The sequence below is a fragment of the Pelophylax lessonae genome (genome assembly GCF_965119305.1).
Source record: "Pelophylax lessonae genome assembly, chromosome: 2".
In the NCBI taxonomy this organism is placed as follows: domain Eukaryota; kingdom Metazoa; phylum Chordata; class Amphibia; order Anura; family Ranidae; genus Pelophylax; species Pelophylax lessonae.
This window is the reverse complement of record NC_138769.1, coordinates 546,875,201-546,895,602: the sequence shown is the minus strand read 5'-3', so window position 1 is coordinate 546,895,602 and position 20,402 is coordinate 546,875,201.

Genomic DNA, 20,402 nt, shown 5'->3' with positions numbered 1-20,402 from the left:
CAGTGCCCCCACACATCAGGTGTCCCCATACCAGTGCCCCCTTACATCAAGTGTTCCCATAACAGTGCCCTCTTACATCAGATGTCCCCATCAAATTACCCCTAGAAATCCATACCCCAATCAGAAAATATCTTCATGTTTCAATTGCCCCCTTCAATGTGCCCCCATATATCAATACCCCATAGAGGTACCCCCGTAATACAGCCTCCCCATAGACTAGCTGCCTCATTACATAAGGTGTTCCCATCTTATGTACACCCGTAAAGCAGGGGCCTCATCAGAATACCTTCATACATTGTTTATCCCAAACAGAGCATCCCCATAGATCAGTTACCCCATCACTGTGCCCCCTTACATCAGGTGTTCTTCTTCACAGTGCCCCCTTATATCAGGAACCCCAATCAGAGTACCCCCATAGATCAGTTGCCCCATCAAAATATTCCCATAGATCAGTTTCCCTCATCAGAGTGCCTTCACAAATCACTTGCTCCATCACAGTGCTCCCATAGATCAGTTATCCCATCAGAATGTCCCCTTAGATTAGTTGCAGCCTTAGATTATCCATCAGAGTACATACACTATGTTGTCAAAAGTATTGGGACACCTGCCTTAACACGCACATGAAATTTAATGGCACCCCAGTCTTAGTCCATAGGGTTCAATATCGAGTTGGCCCACCCTTTGCAGCTATTACAGCTTCAACTCTTCTGGGAAGGCTGTCCACAGGGTTTAGGAGTGTGTCTATGGGAATGTTTGACCATTCTTCCACAAGAGCATTTGTGAGGTCAGGTACTGATGTTGAATGAAAAGGCCTGGCTCCCAGTTTCCGCTTCAATTCATCCAAAAGGTGTTCTATCGGGTTGAGGTCAGGACTCTGCAGACCAGTCAAATTCCTCCACCCCAAACTCGGTCATCCAAAGACTGGGATGAAATTAAAATTCATATGTGTGTAAAGTCATGTGTCCCAAAACGTTTGACAATATAGTATATATAGATTAGTTGCCCTCATCACAGTGCCCCAATAAGATAAGTTGTACTGACAAATCAGTTGCCCCATCACAGTACCCCCATCAATTTGTTGCCCCATCAGAGTACATATATAGATTAGTTGCCCCATCACAGTCTCCCCATAGATTACTTGCCCCAATCACATTGCCCCCATAGAGTAGTTGCCCTCATCACAATGTCCCCATAGATCAGTTGCCCTATCAAAGTTTCCCCCATAGATTAGTTGCCCCCCATCACAGTGTCCCCATTGATTAGTTGCTTCATCATAGTGTCCCTGTAGATCAGAGTACCCCCATAGATGAGTTGCCCCCCCATCACTGTGTCCCGATGAATTAGTTTCCCCCATCCAAGTACCCCATAGATCAGTTGCCCCATCACAGTGCTTAGTGTAACTGTAGGAGAAATCCCTATAGCCTGACAGGAAGGAGGTAGGAACTAGCAGGAGAAACGTGCACACAGCATGCATGTGAAGTCATTGGTTGCTAGGGATGCCGGCATCCCTAGCAACCAATGACTGCTGCTCACAGGACCAGGACCTGTGGTGGTCCACCATGTTAGTGAAGGCTTTATGAACCTATGAGCCTGTGCAGGAGGTGGAGCAAGGGAGTCGAAAGTCACCATTTACATATGTGTGCAGGAGTAACGTATTACTTCGCATTTCTGTGTAAGCACGGTGGGACGGGGGAGCTTTATTCATTTTTTTATTATTTATTTTATTTTTAAATATATATATATATTTTTTACACTTTTTTATTTATTTATTTATTTATTTGTTTTTTGTAATAACTTCATTGCTATCACAAGGGATGAACAACATCTCCTGTGACAGCATGGGCTGTGACAGGTCCTCTTTATGGAGAGATTTGGGATCTATTAGACCCCAAATCTCTCCTCTGGCCCCCAATGCAGCCAATCAGACTGAGATCGGTCCGATCAGCTGCTTCTCCGGCCATTGGTAGACAGGTAAACAAAGGGGGCGGAACCAGGAAGTGATGAATACTTGTGGCTCCCGGTTTCCAGGGTTACAGAGAGAGGGGAATGACGTCAGTTTCTCTCTCTCTGTACAGGACAGCCATCGCCGCCGACCGCATCGCTCCTAGCCTCTGCGATGGGACTGGAAAGACGGGGGCGGGGGAGAGGAGTGGGACCCCCTTCCACCACCCCTATAAGTGATCGAGGTTCAAGTAGCTAATTGGCCCCTCAGATCACTTCTACCTTGTAGAGAATTTGCTGGCTGAAAACAATGATACAGAGATGATGCCTGTAGGTGCACCCACCATCCCAGTATAAACCCGAGGACGTACGGGTACGTACATTTGGGGGAAGTGGTTAAAGGTAAAGAAGAGATTTGGGGTCTTTTTGACCCTAGAGCTCCCCAAAAAGAGGACCTGTCATCCTTATTTATCCTTGTATTCTATTACAAGCGATATCTACATTCCTTGTAATAGGAATAAAAGTGACAAAAATGAAAGGGACAGTGTAAAATAAAGAATAAAATAGATAAGGGAAAAAAATCCTTTAGTGCCTGGATCCCTCAGTACTCACGCGCAGAAGAGAATTCAAACCACACATGTGAGGTATCGCTGAGAACAATACATTGAGAACAATAAAAAAAAGTGACCCGGAACATGCCATGCGCTACTTTGCCATGTTTGTCGCACATAAGGCAGCCACTTTGAAATCAGTAGACTGCTCTATGCTTGTTGGGTAAAAAAAAAAAAAAAATGCTTGAAAAAATGGGTGTTTCCCATACAGGTGTATGTCAGAGGTGTGACTGGGGCCTTCATCATTTCACAAACTATGGAATGCTTTGAAGTCAGAAATGAGCAGTTAGCACATGTGAAAAAATGAAAATACATAAACAGTGAAGGGGTTAAAATGACCCTTAAAATGACTATCTGAGCACTCACCCCTCCCCCTCTCTGAAAGTAGCAGATGCTCGTGTGTCTACAGACACTACACCCCCACTGAGCCCCATGTGTAAGCCCCCTCTTTCAGACTCCTCATCATCCCCCACATACAAGTTAAAAGTTGAAATAGAACTAAAGACAATTTTTTTCCCATTTAGAATAGTGTAAGGGAGGGAAAAAACCTCTGTCAGGGTTACTTTGCCATCTGTGTCCCCATTGGGGAGATTTCCCTTCACTTCCTGTCCCATAGCCAAAAACATAAGTTAGAGAAATCCCCCAAAATGACATAATCCCAGGGTGTCACCAGAACTAGTGTCCCCATTGGAAGATTTCCCAGCTAATTCTGCTTCTAGTGACAACCCAAATATATTAGAATTTTCTTTCACTTTGGGTGATAAGGGTAAACATGAAACACAAATAGGGTGAATATCCCTAAAGGGGGCACACACAGCGATAAAAACCTAACAGGTGTTCTAATCCCTCTCCACTCCATGCAAAACTAAAAATAAAAACATTTTCCTTTATTTATATTTTAACATATGGGCAAGAAATGAAAAAAAAAAAAAAAAAAGATTTGGCAGTGAAAGGGTTAATAAACGAAAAAGGGGGAAGGCATTGGTTTTACAGTTAAAGGTTTAAAAAATAAATGAAATATATAGTTTGGTAGTGAAAGGGTTAAAAGCTGAAAGGGGAAAAAATGGATTGGCATGTAAAGGGTTAAAATGGAAAATAATTGGTTTGTAAGAATGATCAAATAAAAGAGAAGCGGGAAAGAAATGAGAATATTTGATTTTGATTTTGATTCTAGGGAGGATTTATAAGGCTCTATTCACTGTGTTATAGGAATACAGACCTTTATTTCAGCCATGGGACTGTAAGGGTTAAATCTCAATCAAAATAACTGTCACTTCCAGAAAAAACATGTTATTACAGGAGCCGTATCCCTATTAGATCTGTATACTGAGCCTACAGGCTGAATTCACACAGCTCACAAACAAGGACGAGGCTCCTTTAAGAAAAATCGGCAGTTATTTTTTTGCTGAGTCATCAAAAAACAAAAACAAAAAGGTCACATGACCAGACCTCAGAGCTCAGCCTATATAAGGAGCTGCTGCAGGAGAGAATGTTCTGTAGACAAGTGTTTGCTGACCAGTGAAGACCTGTCTATATCTCTGCTGATTCAGCTGAGATATTTCTTGCGATTTCATTGGATTTGATTTCATTTGAATTCAATTTCATTGTGATTTCATTGTTGTACGTTTAAAGCGTGTTTCATTATTCTTAATAATGAACCAATTTAAATGTAAACAGATTGTTTCTCTGAAAAACACCAAAGAGAAACCCACCATAGGAAGAGCAGCTATGGAAGGAGCTATCAGTGACCAGCCTGCAGATACTCCAACCAAGAAGCCCACCAAAATGAAGAAGGCTCGGGCTTTTGTGCGCGGCTGCTTCAGAGCCGTTGTTAGATCTATTGGTTCCGGCCGTAAAGCCAATAGACCTCACCGAAATACAGACACTGGGATTGGTAAGTATTGTGGATATTGATAGATACAAGATAACTGACACCCTTTTATTGGATCCTTCTTTCCTATTGATGACAGGTCACCCCCCTCCCCCATATGTACACCTGTATAGGGATTGCCATGGATATTGATGACAGGTCACCCCCCTCCCCCATATGTACACCTGTATAGGGATTGCCATGAATATTGATGACAGGTCACCCCCCTCCCCCATATGTACACCTGTAAAGGGATTGCCATGGATATTGATGACAGGTCACCCCCCGCCCCCATATGTACACCTGTAAAGGGATTGCCATGGATATTGATGACAGGTCACCCCCCGCCCCCATATGTACACCTGTATAGGGATTGCCATGGATATTGATGACCGGTCACCCCCCCTCCCCCATATGTACACCTGTATAGGGATTGCCATGGATATTGATGACAGGTCACCCCCCTCCCCCATATGTACACCTGTATAGGGATTGCCATGGATATTGATGACAGGTCACCCCCCTCCCCCATATGTACACCTGTATAGGGATTGCCATGAATATTGATGACAGGTCACCCCCCTCCCCCATATGTACACCTGTATAGGGATTGCCATGAATATTGATGACAGGTCACCCCCCTCCCCCATATGTACACTTGTAAAGGGATTGCCATGGATATTGATGACAGGTCACCCCCCGCCCCCATATGTACACCTGTATAGGGATTGCCATGGATATTGATGACCGGTCACCCCCCTCCCCCATATGTACACCTGTATAGGGATTGCCATGGATATTGATGACCGGTCACCCCCCTCCCCCATATGTACACCTGTATAGGGATTGCCATGAACATTGCTGGCTTTTGTCTTGTAAACAGCAATCTGCAGATTTATTAATCAAGAGAAACAAACTGTAAATCTTGGAGCTTTCACTCCCCCCCCCTCAACTCTCTCTCTACACCTGTTAGCTGCCAACTGATTTTTTTTTTTTAAACTGTCAGTGTGAAGGAGACCTGCATGGTACCAGGGATCTGCTAATCTCAGGTGCAATGCTTTACAGGCTCCTGAAACAAAAAAAAACTGCTAAAAATTGCCATTTATTATTCTTAGCTAAAAGGTGAAGGAATCCTTTATGGTCGGCTCAGATTGAGCCCCGGTTCACACTTATGCGAGTGCGGGGTTCGCATGTAATGTCGGAGCGCACTGCTCCTTCATTACATGCAATCGGCTGTGCGGTGCGAGTTTAGCCATACACTGTGCGATCCGATCCTGTGCGAACTGCAAGATCGCACTGTGATATGCGATCAAACTGGGGGTGTCGTTAAGATTACATTGACACCCCCAGCGTATCGCATATGGCAGTGTGAACTGCCGGGGGTGCGTGTGTGATGCGGGAACAGGCTGCGAATTCGCAGCCTTCCCGCATCGCATAAGTGTGAACCGGACCTAAGTGTTAGCTCTCTATTTATTTTCAATGTACACAAAATCAGACACAATGGAAGAGTTTTATTTTTATTTTTTAAATAATTATCATTTTTATTTTAAATAATTGTGATGAGTTTTATACAGTATCTCACAAAAGTAAGTACACCCCTCACATTTTTGTAAAACCTGTTATTCTATCTTTTCATGTGATGAAAACAATCTGAAGAAATTACACCTTGCTACAATGTAAAGTAGTGAGTGTACAGCTTGTATAACAGTGTAAATTTGCTGTCCCCTTATAATAACTCACAGCCATTAATGTCTAAACCGCTGGCAACAAAAGTGAGTACACCCCCTAGGTGAAAATGTCTAAATTGGGCCCAATTAGCCATTTTCCCTCCCTGGTGTCATGTGACTCGTTACTGATACTCAGTTAAAACCCTCTTCATATCCCCCCACAGCACTGCCCCCTTCACCCCCTCGCCCCCACAGCACTGCCCCCTTCACATCCCCCCCAAAGGAAAACCCTCTTCATATCCCCACACAGCACTGCCCCTTCACATTTGCCCGACAGCACTGCCCTCTTCACATCCCCCCGCCCCCTTTACATTCCCCCTACAGCAGCCAATCATCTCCTGGTTAATGTGAAAAGTTAATTCAGGCAGCTGGCTCTCTCCAGGCAGTGCTGGTCCCGCCCCCGGTTCAGAATTGTCCCTCCTCCCACCGTCCCCCTCTGCTTTGTAACGACAGCGGTGGAGGGTGGGAAACAAAAGCATTAGCTAAATGACGCGGTCACATCGCTCCAGATAGAACAGTAGCTTGGGCCGGACGCGCACCGTGGGCCGCCATTTAGTGATGCCCGTTCATATAAGGAGGTCCATTCGCTAAAATTTTCTTTGGGCCGAGGTCCGAATCTCAAGTCTGTGCTATGACTCAGAAAGATAGGCAAAACAAAATGTGTCAACATTTTATGTTAATGTGTTAACATAAAATAAGGGGCACGCTAATGGGCACATTTTATGTTAGGGGGCACTCTGATGGGCACATTATATGTTAAGGGGCACACTGCTGATGGGCAAAACAAAACGTGTCCATCAGCGTTGCTATTAACATAAAATATGCCCAGTAGAGTGCCCCTTAACATAAAATATGCCCATCAGCGTTCCCCTTATTTTATGTTAAGGGTCACGGTGATGGGCACATTTTATGTTAGGGGGCACTCTGATGGGCACATTTTATGTTAAGGTTCACGCTGATGGGCACATTTTATGTTAAGGGGCACTCTGATGGGCACTTTTTATGTTAAGGAGAATGCTGCTGATGGGCAAAACAAAACGTGTCCATCAGCGTTACTCTTAACATAAAATATGCCCATTAGCGTGCCCCTTAACATAAAATATGCCCATTAGAGTGCCCCTAACATAAAATATGCCCATTAGAGTGCCCTTTAACGTAAAATGTGCCCATTAGCATGATCCTTAACATAAAATATGCCCATCAGAGTGACCCTTAGCATAAAATATGCGCATCAGCATGACCCTTAGCATTAATTATGCCCATCAGCGTGACCCTTAGCATAAAATTTGCCTGTGACATACTGAAGCAGAGCATGATCCCCCCTCCCTTCTGGGACTGGGCCGCAGGGCAGTATTCCAACATGATATTGACCTCAAACACACCTCCAAGACGACCACTGCCTTTCTAAAGAAGCTGAGGGTAAAGGTGATGGACTGGCTAAGCATGTCTCCAGACCTAAACCCTATTAAGCATCTGTGGGGCATTCTCCAGCGGAAAGTGGAGGAGCGCAAGGTCTCTAAAATCCACCAGCTCTGCGATGTTGTCATGGAGGAGTGGAAGGACTCCAGTGGCAACAAGAGGGTTAAGGTAGTACTGGAAAACAATGGTGGCCACACAAAATATTGACACTTTGGGCCCAATTGGGCATGTTCACTTAGAGGTATACTCACTTTTGTTGCCAGCAGTTTAGACATTAGAGGCTGTGTGTTGAGTTATTTTCAGGGGACCGCAAATTTACACTGTTAAACAAGCTGTACACTCACTACTTTATATTGTAGCAAAGTGTAATTTCTTCAGTGTTGTCACATGAAAAGATATAATAAAATATTTACGAAAATGTGAGGGGTGTACTCACTTTTGTGAGATACTGTATGTCTGTGGGACTCACATGTTCATGCTGCATGTTCTGTTTTGTTTAACCACCCCTTTAAGTCCCTCCCACCATTAACATAATTGGCCACACCCACTGTTCACCATGGCATGCTACGTGAACCGCATTATTCTTCTACTTGGTGTGCCCAAAGGTGCCCCAGGTCCCTTACAATCCTAGCAACACCCCTGCACAATGAACACCATGCTTAAACTCTTCACTGTGCCACACTAACGACACCACTTTTTTTTTTTTTTTTTTAATTAAGCAGCCGGCCCAACCTATGATTTTGCACACAGGCCCACTGATTTCATAAACCGCCCCTCATATGACAGAATCAGTCCTGTGATTGGCTGGTCCTGGTCCTGCCTTCCCCCTACCAGGGTAAGACTCTGTCAAAGGGGGGGGGGTTAAGCATAACAAACATATAGCAATTGAAGGTACAGTATGAAAATCTATAAAACAATGATAAGAATATAGGAAAACCATACATTAATATTCCTACTACATTAGTCACTTGTTTTCTCTCCCGGCCAATGCAAACATATCAGCTGATGTCAGGCTGGTGTATGACCCCCTTAGCGAGTGACCCGTCTCCTGTCTGATCTCAGGGCTGATAAATGATAAGCTTTCTGGGCAAAACTGACAGTTAACAAAGCCTCTGCTTAGCTGGTCTTATGATTCACAAACCCCTGCCACAATGCAAAGCCAAGCAAGTGACACCAATACCTCCTGTTGCAACTTCTTTTGTTACCCACCGACTCATTTAAACATGAAAGTGCATTATCACACCACTAAAAATACTTGTTACCAGCTTCCCGAGTCACTGAAATTTAGTAAGTTGGCATAACTGCCAGGCAACCAGCATTTTTATACGAAGGCCAACAATAGTCATTCCTGTGTACCTGTCATTTTGGGTTTATTTATTGTTCCTGGCACTGAATTTTGCTCTGTATAATTTGATGTTGTAGGAAGAAAATATATATGAAATGTAGACGACGGTGCTAAATCTGATTTTTCTTTTCTATTGCAGATGAAGGCGGAAATTTATTGCAGACAGAGCCCATGCAACAGGCCTGCCCCAGTGAGCAACACCGTGACATCCACATTGACGGCCAAGCAAAATGTGATGTACACATTGAGACGCCAGAAGAATGTGACGTTCCTGTTGAGACTTCAGCAGAATGTGGCATTCCCACTGAGACTCAGGCAGAATGTGACATACCTGTTGTGACTTCAACAGAATGTGACGTTCCCGAGACTCCAGAAGAAAGAGACGTTCATGTTGAAACTTCATCACAATATGACATTGACATTGAGACAGCTCCAGAATGGGACATTCACAATGGTACTCCTCCAGAATGTGATGTTGAGAATGAGACTTCTCAAGAATGTGACGTTCAGATTGAGACTTCTCCAGAATTTCACCATCACAATGAGTCTCCTCCAGAATGTGATGTTCCCGCTGAGACTTGGGCAGAATTCGATATTCCCACTGAGACTCCGGCAAAATGTGATGTTCCTGCATACACTTCGGAAGAAAGTGATGTTCCCGCTGACACTCCGGAAGAATGGGATGATCACATTGAGACTCCAAAACAATGTGACATTTACACTGAGACACCTCCAGAATGTGACGTTCACAATGGTATTCCTCCAGAATGTGATGGTCACAATGAGTCTCCTCCAGAATGTGACCTTCCCGCTGAGACTTTGGCAGAATGTGACCTTCCCGCTGAGACCCCGGCAGAATGTGATGTTCCCGCATACACTGCGGAAGAATGTGATGTTCCCGCTGACACTCGGGAAGAATGTGATGTTCACGAAAATAATCCACCAGAATGTCATGTTCACATTGAAACTTCACCAGAATGTGACATTCACTTTGAAACACCACCAGAATGTGATGTTCACGTTGAGGCTGTAGCACAATGTGACGTTCATGTTGAGAAACCTCCAAAATACCAGGGGAGCCATGGGATCACCTCCCCTAGTGAAGATGGGGGCAAGCTTAAAGAAAAGGATACGCAGATACTGGTGGTAGGGGATTCAGTTATTAAAGGGACAGAGAGGGCAATCTGCCAGAAAGACCGTGATCAACGAACAGTATGTTATTTCCCAGGTGCACGGGTTCGGGACATTGCAGAACAGATGGACAAATTGTTGGATGGGGCTGGGGAGGACCCAGCTGTCATGGTACATATTGGCACCAACGACAACATTAGAAGATGGAGCATCCTACAAAATGATTTTAGGGCCTTAGGGGCTATATTGAAGAGAAGGACCACCAAGGCAGTATTTTCAGAAATACTGCCTGTACCTCGAGCCACAACAAGGAGGCAGCAGGAGCTCAAGGAGCTTAACAGGTGGCTGAAGAACTGGTGCAAGAAGGAGGGTTTTGGCTTCATGGAGAACTGGACTGACTTTTCAATTAATTATTACCTGCTCTACAGCAGGGACGGATTTCACTTAAATGAACAGGGTGCAGCTCTGTTAGGAAAGAAAATGGCCAAAAAGTTGGAAAAAATTTTGAATTCACCAAAATGTGTTATTCACGTTGATACTTTTCCAGAATATAACAGTCCCGTGGAGGCTCTGGCAGAATGTGACATTCCTGCTGACACTCCAGCAGATTGTGACATTCCCACTAGGACTGCAGCAGTATGTGAGGATCTCGTTGAGACTCCAGCAGAATGTGACATTCCCATTGAGACCTCAACAGTATGTGACATTACCGCTGAGACTCCGGTAGAATGCGACATTCCCGCTGAGACTCCAGAAGAATGCGACATTCCTAATCAGACACCGTCAGAATGTGAAGTTCCCATTGAGACTTCGGAAGAATGTGAAGTTCCCACTAAGACTCCATCAGATTGTGACATTCCCACTGTGAATCCGGTAGATTGTGACGTTCCCACTGAGACTACGACAAATTGTGATGTTTCTGTTGAGACGCAGACAGAATGTGAAGTTCCCGTTGAGACTCCAAAAGAATGCAACTTTCTCAATGAGACTCTACCACAATCCGAAGTTCACATTGTGACTCCACCTGCATGCGACATTCACATTGCGACCCCACCAGAATGTGATGTTCATGTTGAGACTTCACCAAAATGCCAGGGGAACATCTCCTCAAGTGAAGTTGGGGCCACAGTTACAACAAAGGATCGGCAGATACTTGTGGTAGGGGACTCAATCATTAGAAGGATAGAAAGGGCAATCTGTCACAAAGACCGCTATCGCCGAACAGTATGTTGTTTACCGGGCGCTAGGGTTCGGGACATTGTAGATTGCATGGACAGATTGTTGGATGGGGCTGGGGAGGACCCAGCTGTCATGGTACATATTGGTACTAACGACAATGTTAGAGGAAGATGGAACGCCCTACAAAATGATTTCAGAGACTTAGGGACTATATTGAAAAAAAGGACCTCCAAGGCAGTATTTTCAGAAATGCTGCCTGTACCTGGAGCCACACCAGAGAGGCAGCAAGAGCTTGGGGCACTTAACAAGTGGCTGAGGAACTGGTGCAGGAAAGAAGGATTTGGGTTTCTGGAAAACTGGGCTGACTTTTCATACCGTTACTGGCTCTATACCAGGGATGGACTGCACTTAAATGAGGAAGGTGCTGCTCTATTGGGAGAGAAGATGACCAAAAAGCTGGAAGAACTTCAAGTTGAGACTCCACCAAAATACCAGAGGAACCATGGGAACAACTCCTCCAGTAAAGATGGGGGCAAGGATACAGGAAAGAATAGGCAGATTTTGGTGGTAGGGGATTCAATTATTAGAGGAACTGAGAGGGCAATCTGTCACAATGACCGTTCTCGCCGAACAGTATGTTGTTTACCAGGCTCTCGAGTTCGGGACATTGTAGACTGCATGGACAGATTGTTGGATGGGGCTGGGGAGGACCCAGCTGTCATGGTACATATTGGTACTAATGACAAAGTTAGAGGAAGATGGAACGCCCTAACAAGTGATTTCAGAGACTTAGGAGCTATATTGAAGAAAAGGATCTCCAAGGCAGTATTTTCAGAAATACTGCCTGTACCTCGAACCACACCAGAGAGGCAGCAGGAGCTTCGGGAGCTTAATAAGTGGCTGAGGAACTGGTGCAGGGAGGAGGGGTTTGGCTTCATGGAGAACTGGGCTGACTTTTCAGTCAATTACCATCTCTATGGCATCGATGGAATGCACTTAAATGTGAGGGGTGCAGCTTTTTTGGGAGTGAAGATGGCCAAAACGTTGGAAGAAATTTTAAACTAGGTGTCAGGGCCTGAACTTGAACCTGGGACCTTTGTTGTATCTGGGAAACGACTATTCTCGCTGAGCTTGTTTACCAACTACAGCTCTGTTTGATCATTACCTTCTATATATCCTATATATGCTACTGGACCCTGGCTTGCTCACCTCCTGGTGGGGCAATCCTGAGGACAGCGACCTGGTACTAAAATGCAGCAAACTCCATCTCCACCATCAGGAGCTCTGGTGAACACCAGTTAGTACTTAGACTTCGTACCTCAGGTGAACCCATGTCATCTGCCAGGGTGACCTGCTTCTATACCTATCCTGCTGTATGGTGGGAGTCCAACTACTGCTATAGCTACTGGTCTCAGAGCCTGACCTGTGATTGTGTCAGAATAATCTGGCTCAAAAAATGGAGACCGCTATTGCAAATGTATGTGTGTGTGTGTGGTAAGTTTAGTGGTGTGCTGTGTGATTAGTTTAGTGGTGTGCTGTGTGATTAGTTTAGTGGTGTGCTGTGTAATTAGTTTAGTGGTGTGCTGTGTGATTAGTTTAGTGGTGTGCTGTGTGGTTAGTTTAGTGGTGTGCTGTGTGTTTTGTGGTGTGTTGTGTGGTATAATTTATTATTGCAAATGTGTGTTGGACCAGCTATGAGGGGAGGTTGGAAGCCCTTGGTTTTTCAGGTGTGTGTTGGACCGGCTATAAGGGGAGGTTGGAGGCCGGTACTTTTTTTTCAGGTGTGTGTTGGACCAGCTATAAGGGGAGGTTGGAGGCTGGTATTTTTGTCAGGTGTGTGTTGGACCAGCTATAAGGGGAGGTTGGAGGCTGGTATTTTTTCAGGTGTGTGTTGGACTGGCTATGAGGGGAGGTTGGAGGCCGGTATTTTTTCAGGTGTGTGTTGGACCAGCTATAAGGGGAGGTTGGAGGCTGGTATTTTTTCAGGTGTGTGTTGGACCAGCTATAAGAAGAGGTTGGAGGCTGGTATTTTTTCAGGTGTGTGTTGGACCGGCTATGAGGGGAAGTTGGAGGCCGATACTTTTTTTCAGGTGTGTGTTGGACCAGCTATAAGGGGAGGTTGGAGGCTGGTATTTTTTCAGGTGTGTGTTGGACCAGCTATAAGGGGAGATTGGAGTCTGGTATTTTTTCAGGTGTGTGTTGGACCGGCTATGAGGGGAGGTTGGAGGCTGGTATTTTTTCAGGTGTGTGTTGGACCAGCTATAAGGGGAGGTTGGAGGCTGGTATTTTTCTCAGACAGGTTTGGTACAGCCTGTAATGGAAGGTAATTTTACATATGATTGCAAATCTATGTAACCAAAACCTCTGTTTTAAATTTAATGATTGAACTAGTTTAGACTCGGAATGTTTTTTGTTACTCTGTATGTCACAATTTGGAAATGACAATAGAGTAGAGTTAGGGACCGCACTTTTCAGAGGGGCCTTGACGTGGCAGTGCGGCTTCACATATATTTGCAAATGTATCCAACATAAATCCAATACAAATTGTTGAAACATTTTAGAGTTTTTCTTATTTTGCTGGCTGGCTGCCCATGCGCACCTTACTTTAACCACTTCAGCCCTGGAAGGTTTTAACCCCCTTAATGACCAGGCCATATTTTGCGATTCAGCACTGCGTTACTTTGATGAAAAATTGCGCGGTTGTGCGGCGCTGTACCCAAATACAAATTATGTCCTTTTTCCCCCACAAATAGAGCTTTCTTTTGGTGGTATTTGATCACCTCTACGGTTTTAAGATTTTGCGCTATAAACAAGAAAAAAGCAACAATTTTGAAAACAAACAACATATTACTTTCTGCTATTAAACATTCCCAATGAAAAAAATGTAAAAAATCGAATTATTTTTATCAGTTTAGGCCAATTTGTATTCTGCTAAATATTTTTGGTAAAAAACAAATCCCAAAAAGTCTATTTTAATTGGTTTGTTAGTTATAGCGTTTACAAACTACTGGATAGATTTTTGGAATTTTTATTTATTTTTTTGTTTTTCTTAGTAATGGCGGCAATCAGCGTTTTTTAGCGGGACTGCGACATTGCAGCGGACAGATCGGGCCCCTTACTGACATTTTTGACACTTTTTGGGGACCAGTGACATTAATACAGTAATCAGTGCTAAATAATATACACTGTTACTGTATAAATGAGACTGGCAAAGAAGGAGTTAACACCGGGGGTGATCAAAGGGGTTAATGTATGCCTAAATGTGATTACTAACTGTGTGGGGGAAGGTTCTGTGACAGGCATAGCTGAAACTCCTGATCTCTCCCTGCCTGTCTAACAGAAGACTCGCCTGCTTTGTTTACATAAGCAGGCTGCTCTTCTGTCAGTTTCTCTGACGATCGCGAGAGACCGGCAGTAATCGTCGCCACTCTTCCCATGGCCCGCGCATGCGCCACTGAGACCTCGTGCACAAAATCACATAGGTCTAGGCGATTTTGCGCAGCCGAGCCGCCCTGCCACAGTAACAATGTGGTGGGCAGTCGGCAAGAGGTTAAGCATCACATTTTAGTGTTGTGGTAATGTGCATTACCGCAATGTAGGTGGACACACGTTCCATGCATTAGCATGTTGGAGTGCCATCCATTGTCTATGGCAGTGGTTCTTAACCTTGTTGGAGGTACTGAACCCCACCAGTTTCATATGCGCATTCACCGAACCCTTCTTAATTGAAAAAATAAAATATGATTTTTTCAAATTCAAAACATAGGTATATATTTAGATATATATTTATACATAGGTGCACAAAATGAACAAAACCATTAAAAGCAAAACCATTAAAAAAAAAAAAAAAAAAAAAAAAAAGGCTCCATAGCTCAGGGGTTAGAGCACTGGTCTTGTAAACCAGGGGTCGCAAGTTCAAATCTCGCTGGGGCCTCCCTGCAAGTGTTGGCGACTGTATCTCAAAAAACAAAACCATTAAGAACAAAGAACAAAACCATTAAAACATGGGGTGTCAGGAGGGCATACCATGGGGTGTCAGGAGAGAACACACTGAGGGGGGAGGTGTTGGGAGAGCATACTATGGGGTATCAGGAGGGCACACACTGGGGGGGGGGCTGGGAGGACATACCATGGGGTGTCAGGAGGGAACACACTGGGGGGAGGTGTTGGGAGGGCATTCCATGGGGTATCAGGAGGGCACACACTGGGGGGGTTGGGAGGACATAGCATGGGGTGTCAAGAGGGAACACACTTTGGGGAGGTGTTTGGAGGGCATACCATGGGGTGTTAGGAGGGCACACATTGGGGGGAGGTGTTGGGAGAGCATTCCATGGGGTATCAGGAGGGCACACACCAGGGGGTATTCACAATGCTTTATTGAGCTAAATGAAAAGGACATGCATTTCCATCTGTCAGCTAACAGCACCTCTATGCTAAGCTGCAGTAACTCAGCAGACGTAGTATAGAGGTGCTTGTAAACTAATCCACCATGTACAGCTAGCTGAGCCTACCTCCAGGAACATTCACTCGGCTCCCTCTGCTCAGCTGCTCACACTTCCCTCTTCCAGGCGGGCGCGATCTCCGTGGTCAGGTACATCCCCATCCCGCCCACTCACGCAGCAAGCAGCCTGCAGGAGATAGGCTGGAAACCTGCTGGGGGAGGTACAGGGGGCGGAGTGTCAAGTGTCTATGTGTAATGGCTGTGAGTTGTCCCGACCGCAGCTCTGATTTCCCGAGGTGCGCTCGGCCTCACAATCAGTAATATTTTCTCGGGGGGAGCAATTGCCCCTTTGTCCCCCCCCCCCGCCGAACCCCGGAGACTGACTCACCGAACCCCTGGGGTTCGATCGAACCCAGGTTAAGAACCACTGGTCTATGGTAACCCAACACATTAACCCAACGCACCTCTGACACACATGCATTGCAGAGCAGCGTGTTGCACTCGGAAATAATGGCGACTCTGATTTTTTGTCTCTTTAGGTGTGTGTGTTGGCAGTCTGTTCAATTGAACACAATGCTCCAGAATAAACAGCTGTGAATTCAGTCTTGTAGCTAGTAATAAATTGATCAAAGGGGGTGCAACTCCGGCAACAGAAAAACATTAAAGTGGAACTGCACTCTCTCAATCAACATTGACTGTTTTAACCACTTGCTGACCAACCACAGTACATGTGCTGCGGCTGGGCAACACGTGCAGGCAAAATCAAGTACATATACACCATTCTGCCTGCTCCAGTTTAGGGGCATGCAGAGCGCCCCCCCTGCTGGTGGGAGATAAAGTGTTTTGAAAGCTGGTGGATTATGGTTGGCGGTTGAGGAACCTTTCAAAAAAACACAACATAAATAGGAGGGATGTTTATTTGCAACTATATTTTCAACACGATCTTTCAATTCTATTTCTTTAGTAATGGTATTGATTAACATTTATTAAATTTTTATTGATTGTTATTATCATCACTGTTATTATAAATTTTATTGGTTAACATTTTAACATTTATTGGATGTCTATTTTTTTGGGCAATTATATATGTTTTTAAGACATTTACCAAGGTGACTAGGGAAGACTATAGTTTGTATTTCCTAAATCAATTTCTCTTACATTAAAATAAAAAAATGAGGGCTACAAGTTTTAGCTGGAGATGGGCTTTCATCTTTTATCTCTCACTAACCATCCATTTAAAATTAAATGTTCATCTAAGACTACCCTGTCCACAGGGTGACAACAGTGCAAACGGAGAACGGGGAAAAACAAAAACTTTGTTACATAGTTTGGAAAGAGAAACAGGCCCATCTAGTTTAAGAAATATTGATAGTAAAGGGTATGGGCGCTACTTCTAATATGTGCCGGTTCACACTTGTGCGATGCGGGAACGCTGCGAATATGCAGCGTGATCCCGCATTGCATCCGCACATCTGGCAGTTCCCACTGCCATATGCGATACGCAGGGGGTGTCAATTAAATGTTAACGATACCCCCAGTTTGATCGCATATCGCAGTGCGATCTGACAGTTCGCACAGAATCGGATCGCACAGGTGTGAACCACTGCGCTCCGATTCTGATGCGGCTGAAAAAATTCCTCATGTGCGTATTTGGTGCGGATACAGTGCGAATTCAGCCATACAAAGTGTATGGCTGAACTCGCATCTGCACGAGATCGCATGTAATGAAGGAGCAGTGCTCTCCGAATTGCATGCGATCTCGCAAGCCGCACAAATGTGAACTGGCACTAAATGTTGGTATATTTAACACTGGTATGTGATGATGTATCTGTTATAGTGTTATTGGTGTGACATATGGTAAATATATAACAACACACTTATACATACATGGCATACAATATAATATAGCTATAAAGTGCTCTCGTGCTCAGTGCCACAAAATTATGATATGTAAATAAATTATGTGATAACAAATCCTGTGAAACGGTGAAATTCTTCTGTGGTATAAGAATATAATAAATATATAAATAAATAAATAAATAAAGTGCTGCAGTGTCAAACCTGTGAAAAAGGTGAATACCTACTGTATAGGTACAAAGTATGATAAATAAATATAGTGCTACAGTATTATAGGTAAAAAATATATATATATAAATAAATACACATATATATAAATATCTCCAGATCAAATATGTCCAAAGTCCCAATATTATGTGCTGAGATGAGCTGTCAGCCACATTACTCTTTGAAGGTGCTGTAGTGCCAAACCAATCCAAAGAATAAATCTAAGTATTAACAGTATGTGATCCTTTTTAGGTGTTTGTGATATCCCAAGTATATGAGAAGCCAAAAGAATAGGTGAGACGGTGGTACTGTGTTTATCTCTTACTTGGCTGTGCTCTGTGCGGTGATGCAGTGCCCCTGTAAGAATTGCACTCATAGCAATGCTTTACCCTGTAAAGGGGTAGCAAGCTCTGCACAGCTAATACTGTAGCACTATATTTATTTATCATACTTTGTACCTATACAGTAGGTATTCACCTTTTTACAGGTTTGACACTGCAGCACTTTTTTTATTTATTTATTTATTTATTTATTTATTCATTATATTCTTATACCACAGAAGGATTTCACCTTTGGCACTGCTTTTCAGCTATATCATATTGTATGCCGTGTATGTATAAGTGTGTTGTTATATGTTTACCATATGTCACACCAATAACACTATAACAGATACATCATCACATACCAGTGTTAAATATACCAACATATATTAGAAGTAGCGCCCATACCCTTTACTATCAATATTTCAATTTTATACTTCTCACTTGGGTGAGAAGTATTCTAGGAGGCTGCAAACTTCAGGATTATATCTTTCTTTTAGCATTTTTCCTAATTGCGCGGGATTACCATATCATCATCTAGTTTAAGCACTTCCCGACCACGCTACAGCCAAAACACGGCTATAGCGCAGATGTCCGGTTCTTTGAGGGGGTCCATGGATGTCATTCCAGAACCCTGCCCTCTGGGGCATACATCAGGCACGCTCTGCGACCGCTGTGTCCTTTGGACACAGCTCATCCCAGATCAGAGTAAAGGACCATGGGATCTGTTATGTCCAATCACAGCTGATTACACATAAACAGATTTACCGGTAATCAGCTCTCCTTTGCTCACGCGCTGTGTCTGTGTTAGAAAAGGAGACCTGATAACCAGCAAGGCTGTAAGTACATTGTTTACACTGAGAATCAAGGTCAGTGCCATGATTATCTATGCAGCCCCATCAGCGCCCCTCAGTGCAGCCTCATCAGCGTCCCTCAGTACAGCCTCATCAGCGCCCCTCGGTGCAGCCTCATCAGTGCCCATCAGTACAGCCTCATCAGTGCCCATCAGTACAGCATATCAGTGCAGCCTCATCAGCACACGTCAGAGAAGAAGAAAAATTATTTATGACATGGTATATGGATGGTATATGGATATACAGGATGATATATAAGAGAGGTATATGGATGAATAGGATGGTATATAAGAGATGTATATGGATGTACAGGAAGGTATAGAGAGTGTGTGTGTATATATCTATACACACACACACTATCCTGCCAAAAGCATTGGGACGCCTGCCTTTACACGCACATGAACTTTAATGGTATCCCAGTCTTAGTCCGTAGGGTTTAATATTGAGTTGGCCCCCCTTTTCAGCTATAACAGCTGCAACATTTCTGGGAAAGCTGTCCACAAGGTTTAGGAGTGTATCTATGGGAATGTTTCACCATTCTTCCACAAGAGCATTTGTGAGGTCAGGCACTGATGTTGGAGAGAAGGCCTGGCTCGCAGTCTGCGCTTTAATTCATCTTAAAGGTGTTCTATCAGGTTGAGGTCAGGACTCTGTGCAGGCCAGTCAAGTTCCTTCCCCCTAAACTGGCTCATCCATGTCTTTATGGACCTTGCTGTGTGCACTGGTGTGCAGTCATGTTGGAACAGGAAGGGGCCATCCCCAAACTGTTCCCACAAAGTTGGGAGCATAAAAAAGTGTCTGAAATGTCTAGGTATGCTAAAGCTTTAAGAGTTCCCTTCACTGTAACTAAGGGGCCAAGCCCAACCCCAGAGAAAAAAAAAAACACAGCATAATCCCCTCTCCACCAAATGATTTGGAATAATGGCGAGTGTTCGGATACATTCAGGTCTCATCTCTACATCTCTATAGAAGTGTGTCCGATGTTTCCCTTGTATCAATACAATCTCCACCTGTCCACATTCCAGAAATGTAGGCTTATCAGAACTAATGAGTGTAACCTACAGTCCTCCAGGTGTGCAGACCCCCCACTTGGAGGAGGAATGGACCACCCTATGAAAGATTCAGATATTCTCATATCCTTATCACAACCAGAGTTGTCAGGTCGCTGTCTCTGCACAGCTGGCTGGTGTCTGTGTTGAGCCAATGATGTGAAAGGGAGAAAATGGCTGACTACAGATGACAGGGCTAGGCTGGGCTGCCATTAAAAATGATGGGGCACTGGAGAGCTGACCAGACAGCCCCACGTATCCACAGGCAGACTCTGTTGGCGCCCACTGCTGACCAAATGGGAAGTACTGCGTGTACCCCCTATTGATGGTCCTGACAACAGGTGATCTGTAGTATTTGCAGACTGGGCCCGAGGGTGGCCTGGAGTATTGGTAGAATGGAGGATGACCTGTGATATTGTCCATATATACTGGAAAATGAACTGAAGTGTAA